This window comes from Ambystoma mexicanum, chromosome 13 (genome assembly GCF_040938575.1).
Source record: "Ambystoma mexicanum isolate Mex_15411 chromosome 13, UKY_AmexF1_1, whole genome shotgun sequence".
NCBI lineage: Eukaryota > Metazoa > Chordata > Amphibia > Caudata > Ambystomatidae > Ambystoma > Ambystoma mexicanum.
In genome coordinates, this window is record NC_090938.1 from 748,240,554 (window position 1) to 748,262,763 (window position 22,210).

Below are 22,210 nucleotides of genomic sequence, written 5' to 3' on the forward strand. Positions count from 1 at the left end.
AAGCAGCAATAGAGAGGAAGGAAAGCAAGATGGTTGAAACAATAGGCAGAATAATGGCCCCGTTTATCTAGGCACAGTTCTGTGTGGAGATCCCCCCCCACATGGGCAACCTGTAAAATAAAGATATATAACAGAAGCCCAGTCCATATATTGTTCTGCAAGTCTTACTCCCTTCTACAATAGTTCTACAGCCCCAATGTACCTGGAATTGTAGCGTTCGTCGACGGGAAATCGACGGCCCTTCTTGAGTGCCCTCCCTTTAAGATGGAGTCACGGGTCGTCGAACGTCCGATGGAGAACAGGTTGAACTACGGCGGTGAAGTGGCAGCTTCGTTCCTAGCGGTGTTCGTCGACGACAGAGCGTTGGCGTCCTGCAAGGAAGAGGCGTGTGGGGCACCTCGGTGGCGATAGTTCTGGACCGCAAAGAGATGATGAAGAACTGAGGCCCAGCAAGGGCGTTGAGTCGTCGGCGTCTCTGTGGTCTTTAGGTGGCGGGAAACCCACCGGCGGATGCTCCTCGGCGCGTCGACGGTCGGGCCTTCTCCAGCAGGATAAAGCGGGCGACGATGCAGACGAGAGCGTCCGTTGATCAAATGAAGTTCTTAGGCAAAAGGGAGCACGGCGGCTCCGGTCGACGACGGCGGTCGTCGACAGTGGCGGACAACAATCCGGGTGTTTCTCTTCGGGATTCCGCGGCAGTCCCCGTCTCCGGTCGGCAGCCTGTCATAGGCCTGTCTACCAGGGAGCGTTGGCAAAGATCAGCTGTGCACGATAGTCCCTCGTAGCTCGGGAAGAGGGCGCCTTACCAGGTCCTCTCTGGGTCAGTCCTTGGAGACACAGCAGCTTTCAGATTGTGAAGGAGAGCAACAGCAATTCTTCTCTTCCAGCAGGGCTTCAAGGTCAAGCTTCAGTTACTCCAGTTACTCGTCGTAGTGGACTTCAGCTTCTGAACAATTTCCAGTGGTGAGAGGTCCCCAGATATACTATTTGGTCTCTCATCCACACTGCTGGGTCACACACAGCAGCCAATCATACAGAAGGGCATTCATGCAGTCAGTCAGCCAATCAGGCGCACAGTGCATTCAGGCCATCCTCCTCCCTCTCAGACACTCACAACAAGGAATGTGGATTGGGACAAGTACCCATCCATTCAACACTGCACACTGCATTCAGCCAGTTTCGGGCAGGGCTGTCTCAGTCTTTGTCTCTCATGCCAGAAACCAGACAGCCACAACAAGGAGTGCATATTGGTCACACACTCTTTTCACCCAGGTCCCACCCACAGGAGGTACCCACAACATACAGTAATTGAGAAGGCTCCAGCCAGTCTGGGCAGCACTTCACAACAACACCATATATGGAACTTCCACCCCACAGCCAGTCAGGGGGAAGGGACGGAGTCAGGGCTTCCCAGGACTTTGGGAAAACAAGGTAACCGGCAATAGAAAACAAGACGCCACAGGGGCCATCTTGTTTCCTATCAGGAATCAACTGATTCCAAGGGCAGGGCCGGGGTATCCCAAAATGGAGGACACCCAGAGCACCTGTCAAATTCAGCATGGTGCTGCCACCAGCCTATACCCTGCTCTGTGGGTCACAAACAGGTGCCCAAAAACATACATTAGGGACACAGGATTGTACCCCCACCCATGGGTGCTGTAAGGGTATCCCATGGGTCTGTTCACCAAACCAAAAGAAAGCTGCACCGCCAGCAGTCCCACACGGACTTCTGCGCGGAAAACACGACAGAACACACGATAAAAAGGCAGTAAAGGACAAGGATACGGAGGCCCTGTCCCTCCGATGCATTTCCAGCATCACAGTGGGCAACCTACAGATTTGGGCCTAAGGTGTGGAAGCCAGCAAGGAAAACAGGGAACCCCATGCATTTCCCAAAAGAGGACACCCGTGGGAATGCACAGAGGTCTGACTTGAGCGAAGCGGCCCAGAATTTATTTTTTCCCCACCGAATATCACACTTTGTCGGGGATTGTGGCTAATAAAAAGTGGGGCAATTTGCGCAAGGCAGACCTCTGGATTCCCACGGGTGTCCTCTTTTGGGAAATGCATGGGGTTCCCTGTTTTCCTTGCTGGCTTCCACACCCAAGGCCCAAATCTGTAGGTTGCCCATATGAACAAAATGGTCAGTGGCGAAAGGCTGGGGGTTACCAGTGGGTTACCCTTTTCCTTTTGCGCCCCCGGTAGGTGCACCCACACATGTGAGGTACCGTTTTCATCGGGACACCTGTGGGGACGCAGGAAGGTAGGCCATGTGTTGTTGGCAGTGTGTGTCGGTGGGTGGCCAGAGCGAAATGTCTGAGAATAGTCTTCATTTCCAGGCAATTTCAGAGATATTTCCCTGTGTCGACTCACCGAAACACGTCGCCAACAACAGATCTCCTACCTTCTCGCGTTCCCACAGGTGTCCCGACGAAAAAGGTACCTCACATGTGTGGGTGCACCTACCGGGGGCGGAAAAGGGTAACCCACTGGTAACCCCCAGCCTTTCGCCACTGATCATTTTGTTCATATGGGCAACCTACAGATTTGGGCCTAGGGTGTCGAAGCCAGCGAGGAAAACAGGGAACCCCATGCATTTCCCAAAAGAGGACACCCGTAGGAATGCACAGAGGTCTGATTTGCGCGAAGCAGCCCAGAATTTATTACCCAGAACCCCAAAGTGAACATTGTGTTTTTTCCCCACCAAATATCACAGTTTGTCAGGGATTGTGGCTAATAAAAACTGGGGCAATTTGCGCAAGGCAGACCTCTGTGGATTCCCACGGGTGTCCTCTTTTGGGAAATTCATGGGGTTCCCTGTTTCCCTTGCTGGCTTCGACACCCTAGGCCCAAATCTGTAGGTGTCCCACATGAACAAAATGGGCAGTGGCGAAAGGCTTGGGGTTCCCCGTGGGTTACCCTTTTCCTTTTGCGCCCCCGGTAGGTGCACCCACACATGTGAGGTACCGTTTTCATCGGGAAACCTGTGGGAACGCGGGACGATAGGACATGTGTTGTTGGGGGCGTGTTTCGATGGGTGAGCCAAGCAAAATGTGCGGAAAATGCGTTTTTTTTCCCACATTTCGGATTTGCGGGGGTGTCTGGGTAATAAATTCTGGGGCGATTTGGCCATATCATACCTCTGCGGATTCCCACGGGTGTCCTCTTTTCAGAAATGCATGGGGTTCCTTGTTTCCCCCGGTGGCTTGGACACCCGCGGCCCATATCTGTATGTTGTGCCGGTCGGCAGAGCGTCTCAAATTCCAGTCAGAAAACAGACTTGTGGTTACTTGTGTTTTAGGCTTTCCCCTTGGTGGCCAGGTAGGTGCACCCCCACATGTGAGGTACCATTTTCATCGGGACACCTGTGGGAACGCGGGACAGTAGGCCATGTGTTGTTGGGGGCGTGTTTCGATGGGTGAGCCGAGCGAAATGTGCGGAAAATGCATTTTTTCCCCCCCACATTTTGTACTTTGCGGGGGTGTCTGGGTAATACATTCTGGGGCGATTTGGGCATATCATACCTCTGCGGATTCCCAGGGGTGTCCTCTTTTCAGAAATGTATGGGGTTCCCTGTTTCCCCCAGTGGCTTGGACACCCGAAGCCCATATCTGTATGATGTGAGAGTGTGACATTTCAGGTGTGAAAACAGACTTGAGGTTACTTGTTTTAGGCTTTCCCATTGGCGGCCAGTTAGGTGCACCCACACATGTGAGGTACTGTTTTCATCAGGACACCAGTGGTAATGCGGGACGGTAGGCCATGTGTTGTTGGGGGTGTGTTTCGATGGGTGAGCCGAGTGAAATGTGCGGAAAATGCGTTTTTTCCCCCACATTTCGGACTTTGCTGGGGTGTCTGGGTAACAAATTCTGGGGCGATTTGGGAATATCATACCTCTGCGGATTCCCACGGGTGTCCTCTTTTCGGAAATGCATGGGGTTCCCTGTTTTCCTTGGTGGCTTGGACACCCGAGGCCCATATCTGTATGTTGTGCCGGCCGGAAGAGCGTCTCAAATTCCGGTCAGAAAACAGACTTGGGGTTACTTGTGTTTTAGGATTTCCCCTTGGCGGCCAGGTAGGTGCACCCACACATGTGAGGTACCGTTTTCATCGGGACACCTGTGGGAACGCGGGACGGTAGGCCATGTGTTGTTGGGGGCGTGTTTCGATGGGTGAGCCGAGCGAAATGTGCAGAAAATGCGTTTTTTTTCCCCACATTTCGGACTTTGCAGGGGTGTCTGGGTAACAAATTCTGGGGCGATTTGGGCATATCATACCTCTGCGGATTCCCACGGGTGTCCTCTTTTCGGAAATGCAATGGGGTTCCCTGTTTTCCCCGGTGGCTTGGACACCCGAGGCCCATATCTGTATGCTGTGCCGGTTGGCAGAGCGTCTCAAATTCCGGTCAGAAAACAGAGTTGGGGTTACTTGTGTTTTAGGCTTTCCCCTTGGTGGCCAGGTAGGTGCACCCCCACATGTGAGGTACCATTTTCATCGGGACACCTGTGGGAACGCGGGACAGTAGGCCATGTGTTGTTGGGGGCGTGTTTCGATGGGTGAGCCGAGCGAAATGTGCGGAAAATGCATTTTTTTCCCCCCACATTTTGTACTTTGCGGGGGTGTCTGGGTAATACATTCTGGGGCGATTTGGGCATATCATACCTCTGCGGATTCCCAGGGGTGTCCTCTTTTCAGAAATGTATGGGGTTCCCTGTTTCCCCCAGTGGCTTGGACACCCGAAGCCCATATCTGTATGATGTGAGAGTGTGACATTTCAGGTGTGAAAACAGACTTGAGGTTACTTGTTTTAGGCTTTCCCATTGGCGGCCAGTTAGGTGCACCCACACATGTGAGGTACTGTTTTCATCAGGACACCAGTGGTAATGCGGGACGGTAGGCCATGTGTTGTTGGGGGTGTGTTTCGATGGGTGAGCCGAGTGAAATGTGCGGAAAATGCGTTTTTTCCCCCACATTTCGGACTTTGCTGGGGTGTCTGGGTAACAAATTCTGGGGCGATTTGGGAATATCATACCTCTGCGGATTCCCACGGGTGTCCTCTTTTCGGAAATGCATGGGGTTCCCTGTTTTCCTTGGTGGCTTGGACACCCGAGGCCCATATCTGTATGTTGTGCCGGCCGGAAGAGCGTCTCAAATTCCGGTCAGAAAACAGACTTGGGGTTACTTGTGTTTTAGGATTTCCCCTTGGCGGCCAGGTAGGTGCACCCACACATGTGAGGTACCGTTTTCATCGGGACACCTGTGGGAACGCGGGACGGTAGGCCATGTGTTGTTGGGGGCGTGTTTCGATGGGTGAGCCGAGCGAAATGTGCAGAAAATGCGTTTTTTTTCCCCACATTTCGGACTTTGCAGGGGTGTCTGGGTAACAAATTCTGGGGCGATTTGGGCATATCATACCTCTGCGGATTCCCACGGGTGTCCTCTTTTCGGAAATGCAATGGGGTTCCCTGTTTTCCCCGGTGGCTTGGACACCCGAGGCCCATATCTGTATGCTGTGCCGGTTGGCAGAGCGTCTCAAATTCCGGTCAGAAAACAGAGTTGGGGTTACTTGTGTTTTAGGCTTTCCCCTTGGTGGCCAGGTAGGTGCACCCCCACATGTGAGGTACCGTTTTCATCGGGACACCGGTGGGAACGGGGGACGGTAGGCCATGTGTTGTTGGGGGCATGTTTTGATGGGTGAGACGAGCGAAATGTGCGGAAAATGCGTTTTTTTTCCCCCACATTTCGGACTTTGGGGGTATCTGGGTAATACATTCTGGGGCAATGTGGGCATATCATACCTCTGTGGATTCCCAGGGGTGTCCTCTTTTCAGAAATGCATGGGGTTCCCTGTTTTCCCCGGTGGCTTGGACACGCGAGGCCCATATCTGTATGATGTGAGAGTGCGACATTTCAGGTGTGAAAACAGACTTGGGGTTACTTGTGTTTTAGGCTTTCCCCTTGGCGGCCAGGTAGGTGCACCCACACATGTGAGGTACCGTTTTCATCGGGACACCTGTGGGAACGCGGGACGGTAGGCCATGTGTTGTTGGGGGCGTGTTTCGATGGGTGAGCCGAGCAAAATGTGCGGAAAATACTTTTTTTTTCCCACATTTCGGATTTGCGGGGGTGTCTGGGTAATAAATTCTGGAGCGATTTGGCCATATCATACCTCTGCGGATTCCCACGGGTGTCTTCTTTTCAGAAATGCATGGGGTTCCCTGTTTCCCCCGGTGGCTTGGACACCCGAGGCCCATATCTGTATGTTGTGCCGGTCGGCAGAGCGTCCCAAATTCCGGTCAGAAAACAGACGTGGGGTTACTTGTGTTTTAGGCTTTCCCCTTGGCGGCCATGTAGGTGCACCCACACATGTGAGGTACCGTTTTCATTGGGACACCTGTGGGAACGTGGGACGGTAGGCCATGTGTTGTTGGGGGTGTGTTTCGATGGGTGAGCCGAGCGAAATGTGCGGAAAATGCGTTTTTTTCCCCACATTTCGGACTTTGGGGGGTATCTGGGTAATACATTCTAGGGAAATTTGGGCATATCATACCTCTGTGGATTCCCAGGGGTGTCCTATTTTCAGAAATGCATGGGGTTCCCTGTTTTCCCCGGTGGCTTGGACACGCGAGGCCCATATCTGTATGATGTGAGAGTGCGACATTTCAGGTGTGAAAACAGACTTGGGGTTACTTGTGTTTTAGGCTTTCCCCTTGGCGGCCAGTTAGGTGCACCCACACATGTGAGGTACCGTTTTCATCGGGACACCTGTGGGAACGCAGGACGGTAGGCCATGTGTTGTTGGGGGCGTGTTTCGATGGGTGAGCCGAGCAAAATGTGCGGAAAATGCGTTTTTTTTCCCACATTTCGGATTTGCGGGGGTGTCTGCGTAATAAATTCTGGGGCGATTTGGCCATATCATACCTCTGCGGATTCCCACGGGTGTCCTCTTTTCAGAAATGCATGGGGTTCCCTGTTTCCCCCGGTGGCTTGGACACCCGCGGCCCATATCTGTATGTTGTGCCGGTCGGCAGAGCGTCTCAAATTCTGGTCAGAAAACAGACTTGGGGTTACTTGTGTTTTAGGCTTTCCCTTTGGCGGCCAGGTAGGTGCATCCACACATGTGAGGTACCATTTTCATTGGGACACCTGTGGGAATGCGGGACAATAGGCCATGTGTTGTTGGGGGCGTGTTTCGATGGGTGAGCCGAGCGAAATGTGCGGAAAATGTGTTTTTTTCCCTACATTTTGGACTTTGCAGGGTTGTCTGGGTAACAAATTCTGGGGCGATTTGAGCATATCATACCTCTGTGGATTCCCACAGGTGTCCTCTTTTCGGAAATGCATGGGGTTCACTGTTTTCCCCAGTGGCTTGGACACCCGAGGCCCATATCTGTATGTTGTGCCTTTCGGCAGAGTGTCTCAAATTCCAGTCAGAAAACAGACTTTGGGTTACTTGTGTTTTAGGCTTTCCCCTTGGCGGCCAGGTAGGTGCACCCACACATGTGAGCTACCGTTTTCATCGGGACACCTGTGGGAACGCGGGACAGTAGGCCACGTGTTGTTGGGGGCGTGTTTCGATGGGTGAGCTGAGCAAAATGTGCGGAAAATGCGTTTTTTTCCCCCACATTTCGGACTTTGCGGGGGTGTCTGGGTAACAAATTCTGGGGCGATTTGGGCATATCATACCTCTGCGGATTCCCACGGGTGTCCTCTTTTCGGAAATGCATGGGGTTCCCTGTTTTCCCCAGTGGCTTGGAGACCCGAGGCCCATATCTGTTGTTGTGCCGGTCGGCAGAGCGTCTCAAATTCCGGTCAGAAAACAGACCTGTGGTTACTTGTGTTTTAGGCTTTCCCCTTGGCGGCCAGGTAGGCGCACCCACACATGTCAGGTACCATTTTCATCGGGACACCTGTGGGAACGCGGGACGGTAGGCCATGTGTTGTTGGGGGCGTGTTTCGATGGGTGAGCCGAGCGAAATGTGCTGAAAATGCGTTTTTTTCCCATTTTTCGGACTTTGCGGGGGTGTCTGGGTAATACATTCTGGGGCGATTTGGGCATATCATACCTCTGCGGATTCCCACGGGTGTCCTCTTTTTGGAAATGCATGGGGTTCCCTGTTTTCCTTGGTGGCTTGGACACCCGAGGCCCATATCTGTATGATGTGAGAGTGTGACATTTCAGGTGTGAAAACAGACTTGGGTTTACTTGTGTTTTAGGCTTTCCCCTTGGCGGCCAGGTAGATGCACCCACACATGTGAGGTACCGTTTTAATCAGGACACCTGTGGGAACACGGGACGGTAGGCCATGTGTTGGGGGCGTGTTTCGATGGGTGACCCGAGCGAAATGTGCGGAAAATGTGTTTTTCTCCACATTTCGGAATTTGCAGGGGTGTCTGGGTAACAAATTATGGGGCGATTTGGGCATATCATACCTCTGCGGATTCCCACGGGTGTCCTCTTTTCGGAAATGCATCGGGTTCCCTGTTTTCCCGGTGGCTTGGACACCCGAGGCCCATATCTGTATGTTGTGTCTGTCGGCAGAGCGTCTCAAATTCCGGTCAGAAAACAGACTTGGGGTTACTTGTGTTTTAGGCTTTCTCCTTGGCGGCCAGGTAGGTGCACCCACACATGTGAGGTACTGTTTTCATTGGGACACCTGTGGGAACGCGGGACGGTAGGCCATGTGTTGTTGGGGGCGTGTTTTGATAGGTGAGCCGAGCGAAATGTGCGGAAAATACGTTTTTTTCCCAAGTTTCAGACTTTGCGGGGGTGTCTGGGTAATAAATTCTGGGGCGATTTGGGCATATCATACCTCTGCGGATTCCCAGGGGTGTCCTTTTTTCAGAAATGCATGCGGTTCCCTGTTTTCCCCGGTGGCTTGGACACGCGAGGCCCATATCTGTGTGATGTGAGAGTGTGACATTTCAGGTGTGAAAACAGACTTGGGGTTACTTGTGTTTTAGGCTTTCCCCTTGGCGGCCAGGTAGGTGCATCCACACATGTGAGGTACCATTTTTATTGGGACACCTGTGGGAACGCGGGACGGTAGGCCATGTGTTGTTGGGGGCGTGTTTCGATGGGTGACCCGAGCGAAATGTGCGGAAAATGCATTTTTTTTCCCCACATTTCGGAATTTGCAGGGGTGTCTGGTTAACAAATTCTGGGGCGATTTGGGCATATCATACCTCTGCGGATTCCCACGGTTGTCCTCTTTACGGAAATGCATGGGGTTCCCTGTTTTCCCCGGTGGCTTGGACACCCGAGGCCCATATCTGTATGTTGTGCCGGTCGGCAGAGCGTCTCAAATTCCGGTCAGAAAAGAGACTTGGGGTTACTTGTGTTTTAGGCTTTCCCCTTGGCGGCCAGGCAGGTGCACCCACACATGTGAGGTACTGTTTTCATCGGGACACCTGTGGGAACGCGGGACGGTAGGACATGTGTTTTTGGGGGCGTGTTTCGATGGGTGAGCCGAGCGAAATGTGTGGAAAATGCGTTTTTTCCCCACATTACGGACTTTGCAGGGGTGTCTGGGTAATAAAGTCTGGGGCGATTTGGGCATATCATACCTCTGCGGATTCCCACGGGTGTTCTCTTTTCGGAAATGCATGGGGTTCCCTGTTTTCCTTGGTGGCTTGGACACCCGAGACCCATATCTGTATGATGTGAGAGTGTGACATTTCAGGTGTGAAAACAGACTTGGGGTTACTTGTGTTTTAGGCTTTCCCCTTGGCGGCCAGCTAGGTGCACCCACACATGTGAGGTACCGTTTTCATCGGGACAACTGTGGGAACGTGGGACGGTAGGCCATGTGTTGTTGGGGGTGTGTTTCGATGGGTGAGCCGAGCGAAATGTGCGGAAATTGCGTTTTTTTTTCTCCCACATTTCGGACTTTGCAGGGGTGTCTGGGTAACAAATTCTGGGGCGATTTGGGCATATCATACCTCTGCGGATTCCCACGGGTGTCCTCTTTTCGGAAATGCATGGGGTTCCCTGTTTTCCCCGGTGGCTTGGACACCCGAGGCCCATATCTGTATGCTGTGCCGGTTGGCAGAGAGTCTCAAATTCCGGTCAGAAAACAGACTTGGGGTTACTTGTGTTTTAGGCTTTCCCCTTGGTGGCCAGGTAGGTGCACCCACACATGTGAGGTACCGTTTTCATCGGGACACCTGTGGGAACGCGGGACGGTAGGCCATGTGTTGTTGGGGGCGTGTTTCGATGGGTGAGCCGAGCGAAATGTGCGGAAAATGCGTTTTTTTCCCCACATTTCGGACTTTGCAGGGGTGTCTGGGTAACAAATTCAGGGGCGATTTGGGCATATCATACCTCTGCGGATTCCCACGGGTGTCCTCTTTTCGGAAATGCATGGGGTTCCCTGTTTTCCCCGGTGGCTTGGACACGCGAGGCCCATATCTGTATGATGTGAGAGTGTGACATTTCAGGTGTGAAAACAGACTTGGGGTTACTTGTGTTTTAGGCTTTCCCCTTGGCGGCCAGCTAGGTGCACCCACACATGTGAGGTTTGGTTTTCATCAGGACTCCTGTGTGAACGCGGGACGGTAGGCCATGTGTTGTTGGGGGCGTGTTTCGATGGGTGAGCCGAGCGAAATGTGCAGAAAATGCGTTTTTTTCCCACATTTTGGACTTTGCGGGGGTGTCTGGGTAATAAATTCTGGGGCGATTTGGGCATATCATACCTCTGCGGATTCCCACGGGTGTCCTCTTTTCGGAAATGCATGGGGTTCCTGTTCTCCTCGGTGGCTTGGACACCCGAGGCCCATATCTGTATGATGTGAGAGTGTGACATTTCAGGTATGAAAACAGACTTGGGGTTACTTGTGTTTTAGGCTTTCCCCTTGGCGGCCAAGTAGGTGCACCCACACATGTGAGGTACCGTTTTCATTGGTACACCTCTGGGAACGCGGGACGGTAGGCCATGTGTTGTTGGGGGCGTGTTTTGATGGATGAGCCGAGCGAAATTTGCGGAAAATGTGTTTTTTTTTCCCATTTTTCGGACTTTGCGGGGGTGTCTGGGTAATACATTCTGGGGCGATTTGGGCATATCATACCTCTGCGGATTCCCACGGTTGTCCTCTTTACGGAAATGCATGGGGTTCCCTGTTTTCCCCGGTGGCTTGGACACCCGAGGCCCATATCTGTATGTTGTGCCGGTCGGCAGAGCGTCTCAAATTCCGGTCAGAAAAGAGACTTGGGGTTACTTGTGTTTTAGGCTTTCCCCTTGGCGGCCAGGCAGGTGCACCCACATATGTGAGGTACTGTTTTCATCGGGACACCTGTGGGAACGCGGGACGGTAGGACATGTGTTTTTGGGGGCGTGTTTCGATGGGTGAGCCGAGCGAAATGTGTGGAAAATGCGTTTTTTCCCCACATTACGGACTTTGCAGGGGTGTCTGGGTAATAAAGTCTGGGGCGATTTGGGCATATCATACCTCTGCGGATTCCCACGGGTGTTCTCTTTTCGGAAATGCATGGGGTTCCCTGTTTTCCTTGGTGGCTTGGACACCCGAGACCCATATCTGTATGATGTGAGAGTGTGACATTTCAGGTGTGAAAACAGACTTGGGGTTACTTGTGTTTTAGGCTTTCCCCTTGGCGGCCAGCTAGGTGCACCCACACATGTGAGGTACCGTTTTCATCGGGACAACTGTGGGAACGTGGGACGGTAGGCCATGTGTTGTTGGGGGTGTGTTTCGATGGGTGAGCCGAGCGAAATGTGCGGAAATTGCGTTTTTTTTTCTCCCACATTTCGGACTTTGCAGGGGTGTCTGGGTAACAAATTCTGGGGCGATTTGGGCATATCATACCTCTGCGGATTCCCACGGGTGTCCTCTTTTCGGAAATGCATGGGGTTCCCTGTTTTCCCCGGTGGCTTGGACACCCGAGGCCCATATCTGTATGCTGTGCCGGTTGGCAGAGAGTCTCAAATTCCGGTCAGAAAACAGACTTGGGGTTACTTGTGTTTTAGGCTTTCCCCTTGGTGGCCAGGTAGGTGCACCCACACATGTGAGGTACCGTTTTCATCGGGACACCTGTGGGAACGCGGGACGGTAGGCCATGTGTTGTTGGGGGCGTGTTTCGATGGGTGAGCCGAGCGAAATGTGCGGAAAATGCGTTTTTTTCCCCACATTTCGGACTTTGCAGGGGTGTCTGGGTAACAAATTCAGGGGCGATTTGGGCATATCATACCTCTGCGGATTCCCACGGGTGTCCTCTTTTCGGAAATGCATGGGGTTCCCTGTTTTCCCCGGTGGCTTGGACACGCGAGGCCCATATCTGTATGATGTGAGAGTGTGACATTTCAGGTGTGAAAACAGACTTGGGGTTACTTGTGTTTTAGGCTTTCCCCTTGGCGGCCAGCTAGGTGCACCCACACATGTGAGGTTTGGTTTTCATCAGGACTCCTGTGTGAACGCGGGACGGTAGGCCATGTGTTGTTGGGGGCGTGTTTCGATGGGTGAGCCGAGCGAAATGTGCAGAAAATGCGTTTTTTTCCCACATTTTGGACTTTGCGGGGGTGTCTGGGTAATAAATTCTGGGGCGATTTGGGCATATCATACCTCTGCGGATTCCCACGGGTGTCCTCTTTTTGGAAATGCATGGGGTTCCCTGTTTTCTTTGGTGGCTTCGACACCTGAGGCCCATATCTGTATGTTGTGCCGGTTGGCAGAGCGTCTCAAATTCAGGTGTGAAAACAGACTTGGGGTTACTTGTGTTTTAGGCTTTCCTCTTGGCGGCCAGGTAGGTGCACCCAAACATGTGAGGTACCATTTTCATCGGGACACCTGTGGGAACGTGGGACGGTAGACCATGTGTTGTGTTTGTGTGGTTTTCATAATGTTTTGACCCATTTGCTGGTGCCCTTTGTCACACAACCCTTTCATTTCCCAAATGTGACCTACATTTATTCGCTGCTTTAGGCACCATACTCTTTTGAAACCTGCACAAGTCACCTACCCTGGAAAAGGTCTGCCTGTGCTCTTTCAAAAAATGTATGCTTGCCGTTCCTCACCACATTGTTTTTCCCGATTTACACATGCTAAGTGCGTCTGTTTAGGCCGTGAGCGTAAAACTCCTGTGTACCATGGCTCAGTGTTTGGCTTGTGTTATTGCTTGTTTTGTTAAACACTACAAAAAATGTGTGCTCTCCTAACTGCAAGAGTCAGGGGAATGTAGCGGAGCATTGCTTTTCTCAAAATTCATAGAAGCCATTGCCGTACTAAGCCAACCATGTCCAACACATACCTTTTTTTCGGTCATTTTCCCGCTTTTCCCCCAATCTATGGCAGTTTCCCCTACCTAGTTGTTACCCCTTCCAAACTTGGAATTTTGTCTACTTTTCAGAAATATATACCTTTCTGTCCTCCAATTCGGCTTTACTACCCTTTTCATCTATTGCGTCCATGCATGTCCCATTGGCAAAAATGGCCAAAATCGCCTACCTCTCACAAAACGGTTGATAACCACATCAAAATATATTTTTTTTCATTTCCACTCAACCTGTTCTTGAAAGCCAGGAAATTGGGGAATTCAGCACAGCAAACCATTAGTTCCTAGCTCTTACAAGGAAACAACCACAGGCTTCTTTGTACATCATTTTATTGGCATTTTTTGAAAAAACCCAATATTTTCACACTTTTTTCTTATTTTCCCTCACCCCCCCTACAGCAACCTAGGATTCCTGGGTAGCGTTACGACCGCCTACATGTGGGAAAAAAAGGAGCCAAATATGGTCGAGATACCTCATGTAACAAAAAAGTTACAAGCCATTGAATGGCCACATACCGAAATCACCAAAAAAGGCCCTGGCACTGGGGAGAAATCCCCATGGCACTTAAGGGGTTAAGTTTACCTTTTTGTTGTAGGTGGACTTTTGTTGTGCTTGGGCTTTTTCCATGTGAGTATAGACCAGATTCCGAACAAGTTTCATATGCTCTCCCAATCAGGAAACTGTTTGTGAGAGGGTAAACGGTGCCTCTTCTCTTTCTTCCCAGGTCTCCCGCAGCATGTCTAGGACATCTCTTGGCTCTCTACCATAAAGTAGTTCAAAAGGGGAGAATCGGGTGGACGCATGAGGGGTCTTTCTTACTGCAAATAGGACCCAGGGAATCATACGATTCCCAGTCCTTCACATCCTTGTCTACCAATTTTCTTAGGATCATTTTAAGTGTTTTATTAAATCTTTCTACCAATCCATCCTTTTGGGGGTTGTAAACTGAGGTTCTTAAGGTGGCAATATGGAGCAATTCCTTGACTTCACCCATGAGTTTGCTCACAAAATTGGATCTCTGATCCGTTAGGATTTCCTTGGGAAAACCAACCATAGAAAAATATGCCAATAGATGTTTTAAAATCTGTTGTTCCACATGGGGAAGGCCTCTGGGTAGCGTAATCAACGATTACGAGGACATATTTGTTACCCTGTCTAGAGGTTTCCAACGGTCCAATGATATCCATCCCAATCCGGGCGAAAGGGACTTCTATTATTGGTAAAGGTTTCAGAGGGACAGGCAAGGGAATATGCATACTGGTTTTCTGACATATTTTACATGTCTTAATGAAGTTCTTTACATCAGCATGGATACCTGGCTAGTAAAACCTCTCACTGATGTGCGCTTGGGTCTTAGATTGTCCCCCTGTCAAATGAGAATGTGCAATCTCTAGCACGATCTTCTGATGGGTTTTGGGGATTACTAACTGAGTTTTACTTAGACCTTCTGTGAAGGTCTCCTTTCTGTACAGTAATTCTTGCCTTAGGAAGAAAAAAGGACTTCCCTTCTTTAATCCTTCCCTGTCAGGAATTACCTGCAAGAAAGCCTCTGTGAGTACTGGATCATTTTGCTGGGCAAAGGCTAGTTTGGGAAGGATGGTAGCTTCTTCTTCCCTCTTTGCCTCAGTGGTAGATGGTTCATCAGCTTCCCCAAAGCCTACGGTACCTCTTTCAGTTTCGTATGGTTCACTCTCTATAAAATGAGGAAATAGAGCTCTTTCAAGAATTCCCTGTGCAAATCCATCCCACAATGTACTTCAAATGGAATTTTACCATGGTTCTGCAGGAGAAACTTTATCCCAGAAGTCGGGATCTATGACGCCCGCTAGGACATCTACACCAAACTTTCAACTTAGTCAATAATGCAGGCGCGAACACATTCTTGGAAGATTTCCAAGTACGGTCTTCAGGGCCATATCCCACCCAGTCGATCAGATACTGAACCGATCAATCTCTACGTCGAGAATCCAGAAGTCTTCGAACTTTGTATTCTTCTTGGGGTCTGACAGCTTGGGGACAGGAAAGCAGACGATTACTGTATCTTCTAGAATTGGTCATGGGCTTCAGCAAGGACACATGGAAGACAGGGTGGATTTTGTAATGATATGGTAAGATGAGTTCCATTGCCGCCGGATCGATGACTTTCCCTATGGGAAAAGGTCCAATATATTTGGGTTTCTTGTCAGGATTAGGAGTTTGTCAGGAAGAGACATGTTGGGTATAGAAAATGCTAGGATTGTGCATGTAGTCAGGTAAAAACTACATTTCCCAGCAGCAGTGGAGGGATTTGTAGTTCCTTGGTTCGCGCTCTCTCCCAGCTGTTTGTAATTATTTCGGGACTATTTTACATGCTGGCTGCCCGTGGCCAGGTGCGGATTATGAATTCTATTCAGCCCAGGTCACGGTGGTGATCGGACGCCGGAGGATCGTTGAGCTGCAGTCAGCCTGGGTCGTGTAGGTGAAAGAACGCTGCCTGGGCACATTTCGGTGTCATCTTTTCTGGTCCGGGTAGTCGCGTGGGGCTCCTGGATGCTAAGCTAAGTGGCCACATGTCTATTTATAGTTGCTGCATATATATATACAGAACTCGCGGAAAGCTCACGAGTGCACAGTGTGTTTTCTGGTAAAACCCGTGTGCATGTAACATTGCTGTTTATGTAGTCTGACAAGCTTGCCCTCCTGGTGGAATTGACGGTGGGGAAAACGGATGTGCAGGAGACATTATTTGGTGTTTACAGAGATCATTATGAGTCGGCAGAAGTATGCTGAACTCCAGTATCATTTAGAGTGGTGTGTGTGAGACCATTATTAATTAGAGAGGTATCCCGGTAGTTATTTGTCCACCTCAGACGTGGGACCAAATGACTACTCTGTCTATACCCGGGAAGAGAAAACACATCAATATATTAGGAGACAGAGCTCAAAAACAGGTTGCACAATGCAATTAGGTTCCTAAAAAAACGTATATAAACTTTAATTAAATACACATAAAGAGGTTCTGATTCACACAAATAATAATCATCATAAATTCCTATACATAATCTCTGTTAAGATCAACATATAACAAACAAGGATTTCGTCAATTCCAATCAAATGGTAAGGTAGCAAAAGGTATAAAGTACATTCAGCAAACAACTGGCAATGTAATTCAGTTTCTGATCATTGTTCGATAACACAAGTTGTTGTATTCCTGTATACATCCAGGAAATTGTCTTGATATGTTTCTGTTCTTAGGAAGTTTACTCTGAGAACTTTCGAAATATGATCAGAAACGGACACCTAACAATCTGCTGAGTTCTCTCCAGAATCGTGACACAAATTGAGAACCACAATCAGAGACTGTGGCATCTGGAAGCCCATGTATATGGAATATGTGGATCATAAACGGGCGAGCCAGTGTAGAAGCAGAAGGAACCTTAGAAGAGTGATAAAATGTGTCATTTTCGTGAAGCAGTCTACCACTGTTATAATAGAGGTAATATCCTGGACAGGCGGCAGATCTGTGATGAAGTCCATGGAGCACATCCACCAGGGTCCTAAATCAATAGGTAGAGGTTGAAGAAGGCCCATGGATTTGTGGCTGGGTACCTTGGCTCTGGCACATACACTGCAACCATAGATGTAATCCCGAACATTGGTTTGCCATCCTTTCCACCAAACGTACCTCTCGATCTTTTCCATAGTCTTTTTTGTACCGTAATGTCCTGCTCCTTCTATATCATGGCACCATTGTAGCAACATGGTTTGGGCAGGTACCGTGGGTAGCCAGAGTTTGTTACCCCTGAATAGCAATCCATGATACTCATGATGTTGAGGATCATCTTGTAAGAAGGTTTTCTTCATGATGGATGTATAATTGTTTCATAAAGCCTCTTCAAATACAGATAGGTCTGTAACATGGACAGCTATTATTTGAGGTGGGGTTACGAAAGGAAGACCCCGGACTGGATCGGTATTGGGGGAATCCTTACGTGATAGAGCATCTGCTTGGGTATTCATGATCCCGGGCTTATAGGTGACTTGAAAGTTGAATCAAGAGAAGTGTATCCACCGGTATTGGTGTTGGTTGACGGCTCTGGCGGTTTTAAGGAATTCCAAATTCTTCTGATCAGTTATCACAAACACCGGATGATTGGCTCCTTCCATATAGTGTCTCCATGTAATGAAAGCTTCTTTGATGACAAGCAACTCTTTGTCAAATATGCTGTAGTTCAATTCGGCAGGGTCAAGCTTTGTCAAATGATATGCAGCATGATGATTATGTCCAGAAGGTATGTCTCTCTGGGATACTAAAGCCCCTAGGGCATAATCCGATGCATCCGCCTCGACTCTGTAAGGTGTTGAAGGGTCTGGTAGCTGTAGGACAGCCGCTGTGGTAAATGCTACTTTTAGTCTATCAAAGGCATCTTGAGTGAGATTACTCCATTGCAATTGTTTCTCCTTTTTGAGGAGAGCAGTCAGTGGCAAGAGAAGATGGGAATAGGCTGGTATGAATCTTCTATAAAAGCTAGCGAAACCCAAAGAACTTTGTAATTGTTTGACATTATTAGGAATGGGCCAATCCAGCACAATGTCAATTTTACAAGGGTCCATTTCAACCTGATTAGGGGACGATATGTATCCCAGGTAAGCCACTTTTTCTTGGTGGAACAGACATTTGGATGCTTTAGCGTACAAGCGGTTCTTTCGCAATATGGTGAGGACGTTTTGTACGTGCCCTATGTGTTCTATCAACGAGGGAGAGAATATCAGGATGTCATCGAGATAGATAGCAACATAGACATCCATGATACTCTGAAATGTCGTTCATGAAGAATTGGAAGGCTGCTGGTGCATTACATAGCCCACAGGGCATTACCAAATACTCATAGTGGCCAAACTTAGTGTGGAAGGCGGTCTTCCATTCATCCCCTTCTGCGATTCTCACCAGGTTGTACGCTGCTTGATCTAGTTTGGTATATATGGAACCTTGACGTGTTTGATCAATCAACACCTGGATCAAAGGTAAGGGGTATCTATTTTTAATGGAGATGTCATTTAGTTGGCGGTAGTCCACATAGGGTCTCAGTTCCATTTCGTCCTTATTTGGCATGAAGAAAATAGGGGCTCCTGCTGGGGAAGTAGAGTTACGGATAAATCCTTTTTAAGGTCATCATCGATATATTTTTTGAGAACCAGGTTTTCTTTTTCTGTGAGAGCGTTTGTCCTACATTAGGGAATAGTGGCTTCTGGTTGTAATTTAATCTGGCAATCATATGGTCTGTGAGGCCGTAGGCTATTGGCTTCCACAGGATCAAATACGGCTGCGTAATTTTGATATTGGGACGGACGGCCAGGGATCATGATACAAGCAGCAGAAGAAGGTTCATCCTTTTCTTAACTGGGTTGCTGGTAACTGTTAGGAGAATGGTCACCTGTGAACGTTAGTACTCTACGTTTCCAGTCGATGACTGGGTTGTGAAACACAAGCCATGGTATCCCCAAGATGATCTGCAAGTTAGGGGCAGTGATTGCATAAACTGATAGTACCTCTGTATGTCTTCTCGAACACACCATTTGTAATGGCTTGGTTTGATGAGTGATGGGTCCAGAAACCAATTCAGACCCATCTACAGAAATAATAGGCTCGCTAAATAGTTTACGTATCATCAGGACGTTATGAAGGTTAGCAAAACTGAGATCAATGAAGTTGCCTGTCGCCCCACTGTCAATCATGGCCCGAAATTCACCCCATAACTGTGTAGGGTCTTGTAGCAGTATTTTGATGATAAAATGTTGTGTCGTGGAAAGATCTTTAGCTATCTTCGGGGAGAAAGGTTTTAAACCCATTATTTGCTCTCTTTGGGTAGACGAGTAGATTCGATTTCCCAAATTCGTAAATGGCTTCTTTGAGCATTTCCATACAGAATGTCCTGGATCTCTGCAATAGTAACACAGATTCCCCTTCCTCCTCCGTTCAGGTTCTGTACGGGAAACCGGCCCTCTGGTACTACCCAACTGCATGGGTTCATTATCTGTTAAAGGTTGTGGCACCTCGGACCGAGGTGGATTGCGTCTCTATTCGGTACGCCTTGTTTCTCTTTTCCTTTCACCCCATCGTTGATCCAACTGTATTAGGGTGATGTATTCTGTGGGAGGATTAACAACTTGACTCAGGGTATCCTTGATAACTTCGTGCAAGCCCTTTTGGAATAATGTCAATTGGACCTCATCGGGCCAGGCAGTTTGTGATGCTAGATTCTGGAATTGAGTTATGTATGTCACTAGTTCTCTGTTACCTTGTCAGAGATCTATCAATTCATTTCTGATCGACTGGGCTACAAAATGGCGGTCGAACATGGACCAGAATGTGTCATAGAATTGATCGTAGTTTGCGAACAAAGGGTCATTTGTATCAATTAAAGGTGTTATCCAAGCTAAGGCATTCCTTTCAAGGTTAAGCAAAATAAAGGAAACCCTTGCTTAGTCTGAGTTGTACAACTGTGGGCGATTCATGAAGTGTATCCTGCATTGAGTCATAAAGGGTTTAAAGTCCTGGGGATCACCACCATACTTCATGGGTATAGGAGGTGAAGTAATATTACGTCCTAATCCTGTGTGTTGTAGGGTAGCTGGAGTAAGTACTGTACGGCTATCACTTCCGGTGCTACGACTACTGGAGGCGCCACTGCCAGGTACAGACCCCTGTGGGGTATTGACTATGGGAGATTTATCAGCCATGTTTTCGACCTTCCCCTGGAGGACTGTAACCGCCTGATATAGGACAGCGTTTGCCTGTTGTGAGGTGTCAACCTCGGCTTGCAATTTGTGCAATGCACCGGTTAACGCCTTAATTGCTTCCATGGTTCAGGAGGGTAAGAAAAAGTTCTTGCAATCTGTCAGATTACAATATGTTTTTCACTGACCTGGAATTCTCGCGAACCATGTAGCTGTCACAACTAAGGGGGGAGAAGGGACTGAGTGCGCCAATTAGATAACAGAGCTTCAGGTGCCCTACTCATCCTCCAGTGTGGTGAGGGCTTGGAAGCCGGATAGATGACGTCTTCTCCAAGCGTAATTAGGTGCAAGGATTTATTGAAGCGAAGTTTACAGGATTGGTTTCCACAAGATAGGGACTGAAATTAAACAAGGGGTACAGTATGACACTAGATATACATTTAGGAAGTTCCCCCTTTCCCTTGTGATAATATTCCCTGGAATGGGTGAGCATACTCTCAGATTTTTCCTTATCAATGGCTCGCCAATTCAACTAAAATCAAGTAGAGGCTCGATTCAAATGAAATAGTCCCAAACAAAAAACCTAACTGCTAATTACCTAAGTCAAAAAACTGGAACAAGGGTCCGTAGATAAGGCTCTGTGAGTCTCTGGGTCCTGAAAATATTGAAAGACACCCACCCAATGTCTATACTTCTGTTATATGCCACCAGTTCTGTAGTATCGAGAAGCGAGGCAGCACTCGCAGGGGCCATCTTGGTGAGGGCAGAGATGAAAATACGGAGTGGCCATTTTGGTATGGGTTGGGGCCATAGGATCACAGGCATGTTAGGGTTACACGGGGGCCATTTAGCAGAGGATTGAGATGTAACGGCGAGGTACCTCCATGTCCATCTAGGTTGCCACATGCCACCCGGAAGTAGGGAGCTGTGGCAGCCCCGATCATGAAGGGGATTCCTGACAGACGGGCCCTTTAATGGCCCGTCTCGGTGAAATGCGCTCCCAGCAATCACGTGGTTTTTGGGAGCCTGTCATACACTCTTGACACTAATGTACGCATGGGGGTTCGACAGGGCATCCGTACGTCACTGTTCAGCCCCTCCAGAAATGCTCAGGTCACCTTTGTGAATAAGGTGATCCGAGCAATTCTGAAAGTAGCAAAAATTAAATGAGTGCATTCGCTGTGCTCCTTTTTGGGAATCTGGCCCAATGTCTGACTATAATATAACATGAGCAAATAATGATTCAATATTTCTCAGAGTTGGAGAAGGAAACCTTAATGGTTAAATTCTCTTCTAATCTATGTGTTTTGTAAGAAACCTGAAGGTGTCTCCCTAGCTAGACCCCAGGGATCTATCATCCAGGTGGCCAGGACACAGCCATCGCTATTGGATCCAGTTGCTGGGGTTGGACCAGTGAGGGAGGATCACCTGCTGGATGGGGGGTCCTCTGGGAGTGGGACACTGAGGGGTGAGACGCGGTATGCCCATTCTTTCAACACCTTTTCCCCATCCTACCACGTAGGATATTCAGAAACACTGCCCCCCCTTTTCCGACACAAACACTTTCACACACCACGAAAGACAACGGACTAACACCAGAGCCGTTTACCTAACATGTCCATATATGAGGGTCAGGCAAGGCAGGCAATTGACCAGAACCACGCACACATGACGGCCCTTTCCCTTCCCCACAGGGATAAAAGGTGGAGCATGAGAGCACACTACAAGCAAGGCAGACCGCACAACGAGACAGCTAACCCAGCACAGCAATTAAAGAGGAGGAGAAAGGCGTAGAGAACCGAAGGGGTGACAAGGAGAGAAGCAACCTTGCCCTTTCTGAGCCAGACCCGCGAAGCGTCCCTGAAAGGAACTGTAAAACCGCAGACAATAGCGAACGTGTGTAACGGCAGATCAGTGGTCGAAGAGCGCAGGAAGATTGGGAGCAGTGCTCCTCTACTTTTATTTTTTAAGTTTTACCGTTCTTATACTTTTATTTTTTAAAGAAACCGCTCTGCAATGTTTAGTTTTCAAATAAAAGTGTAGGAAGAAGTTGAAACTTGCAGCACTGCACTGAACATTCTCTTAAATGACAGCTGTGTTTGTTTTGGGGTTTGGATTGCATGTGGGAGGGGGCATGGCGATGGGGTGTGTGGAGAGCCGGGGTGGGGCAGCAGGGAATATAGCTCCACTACCTCTTTTCGTACACT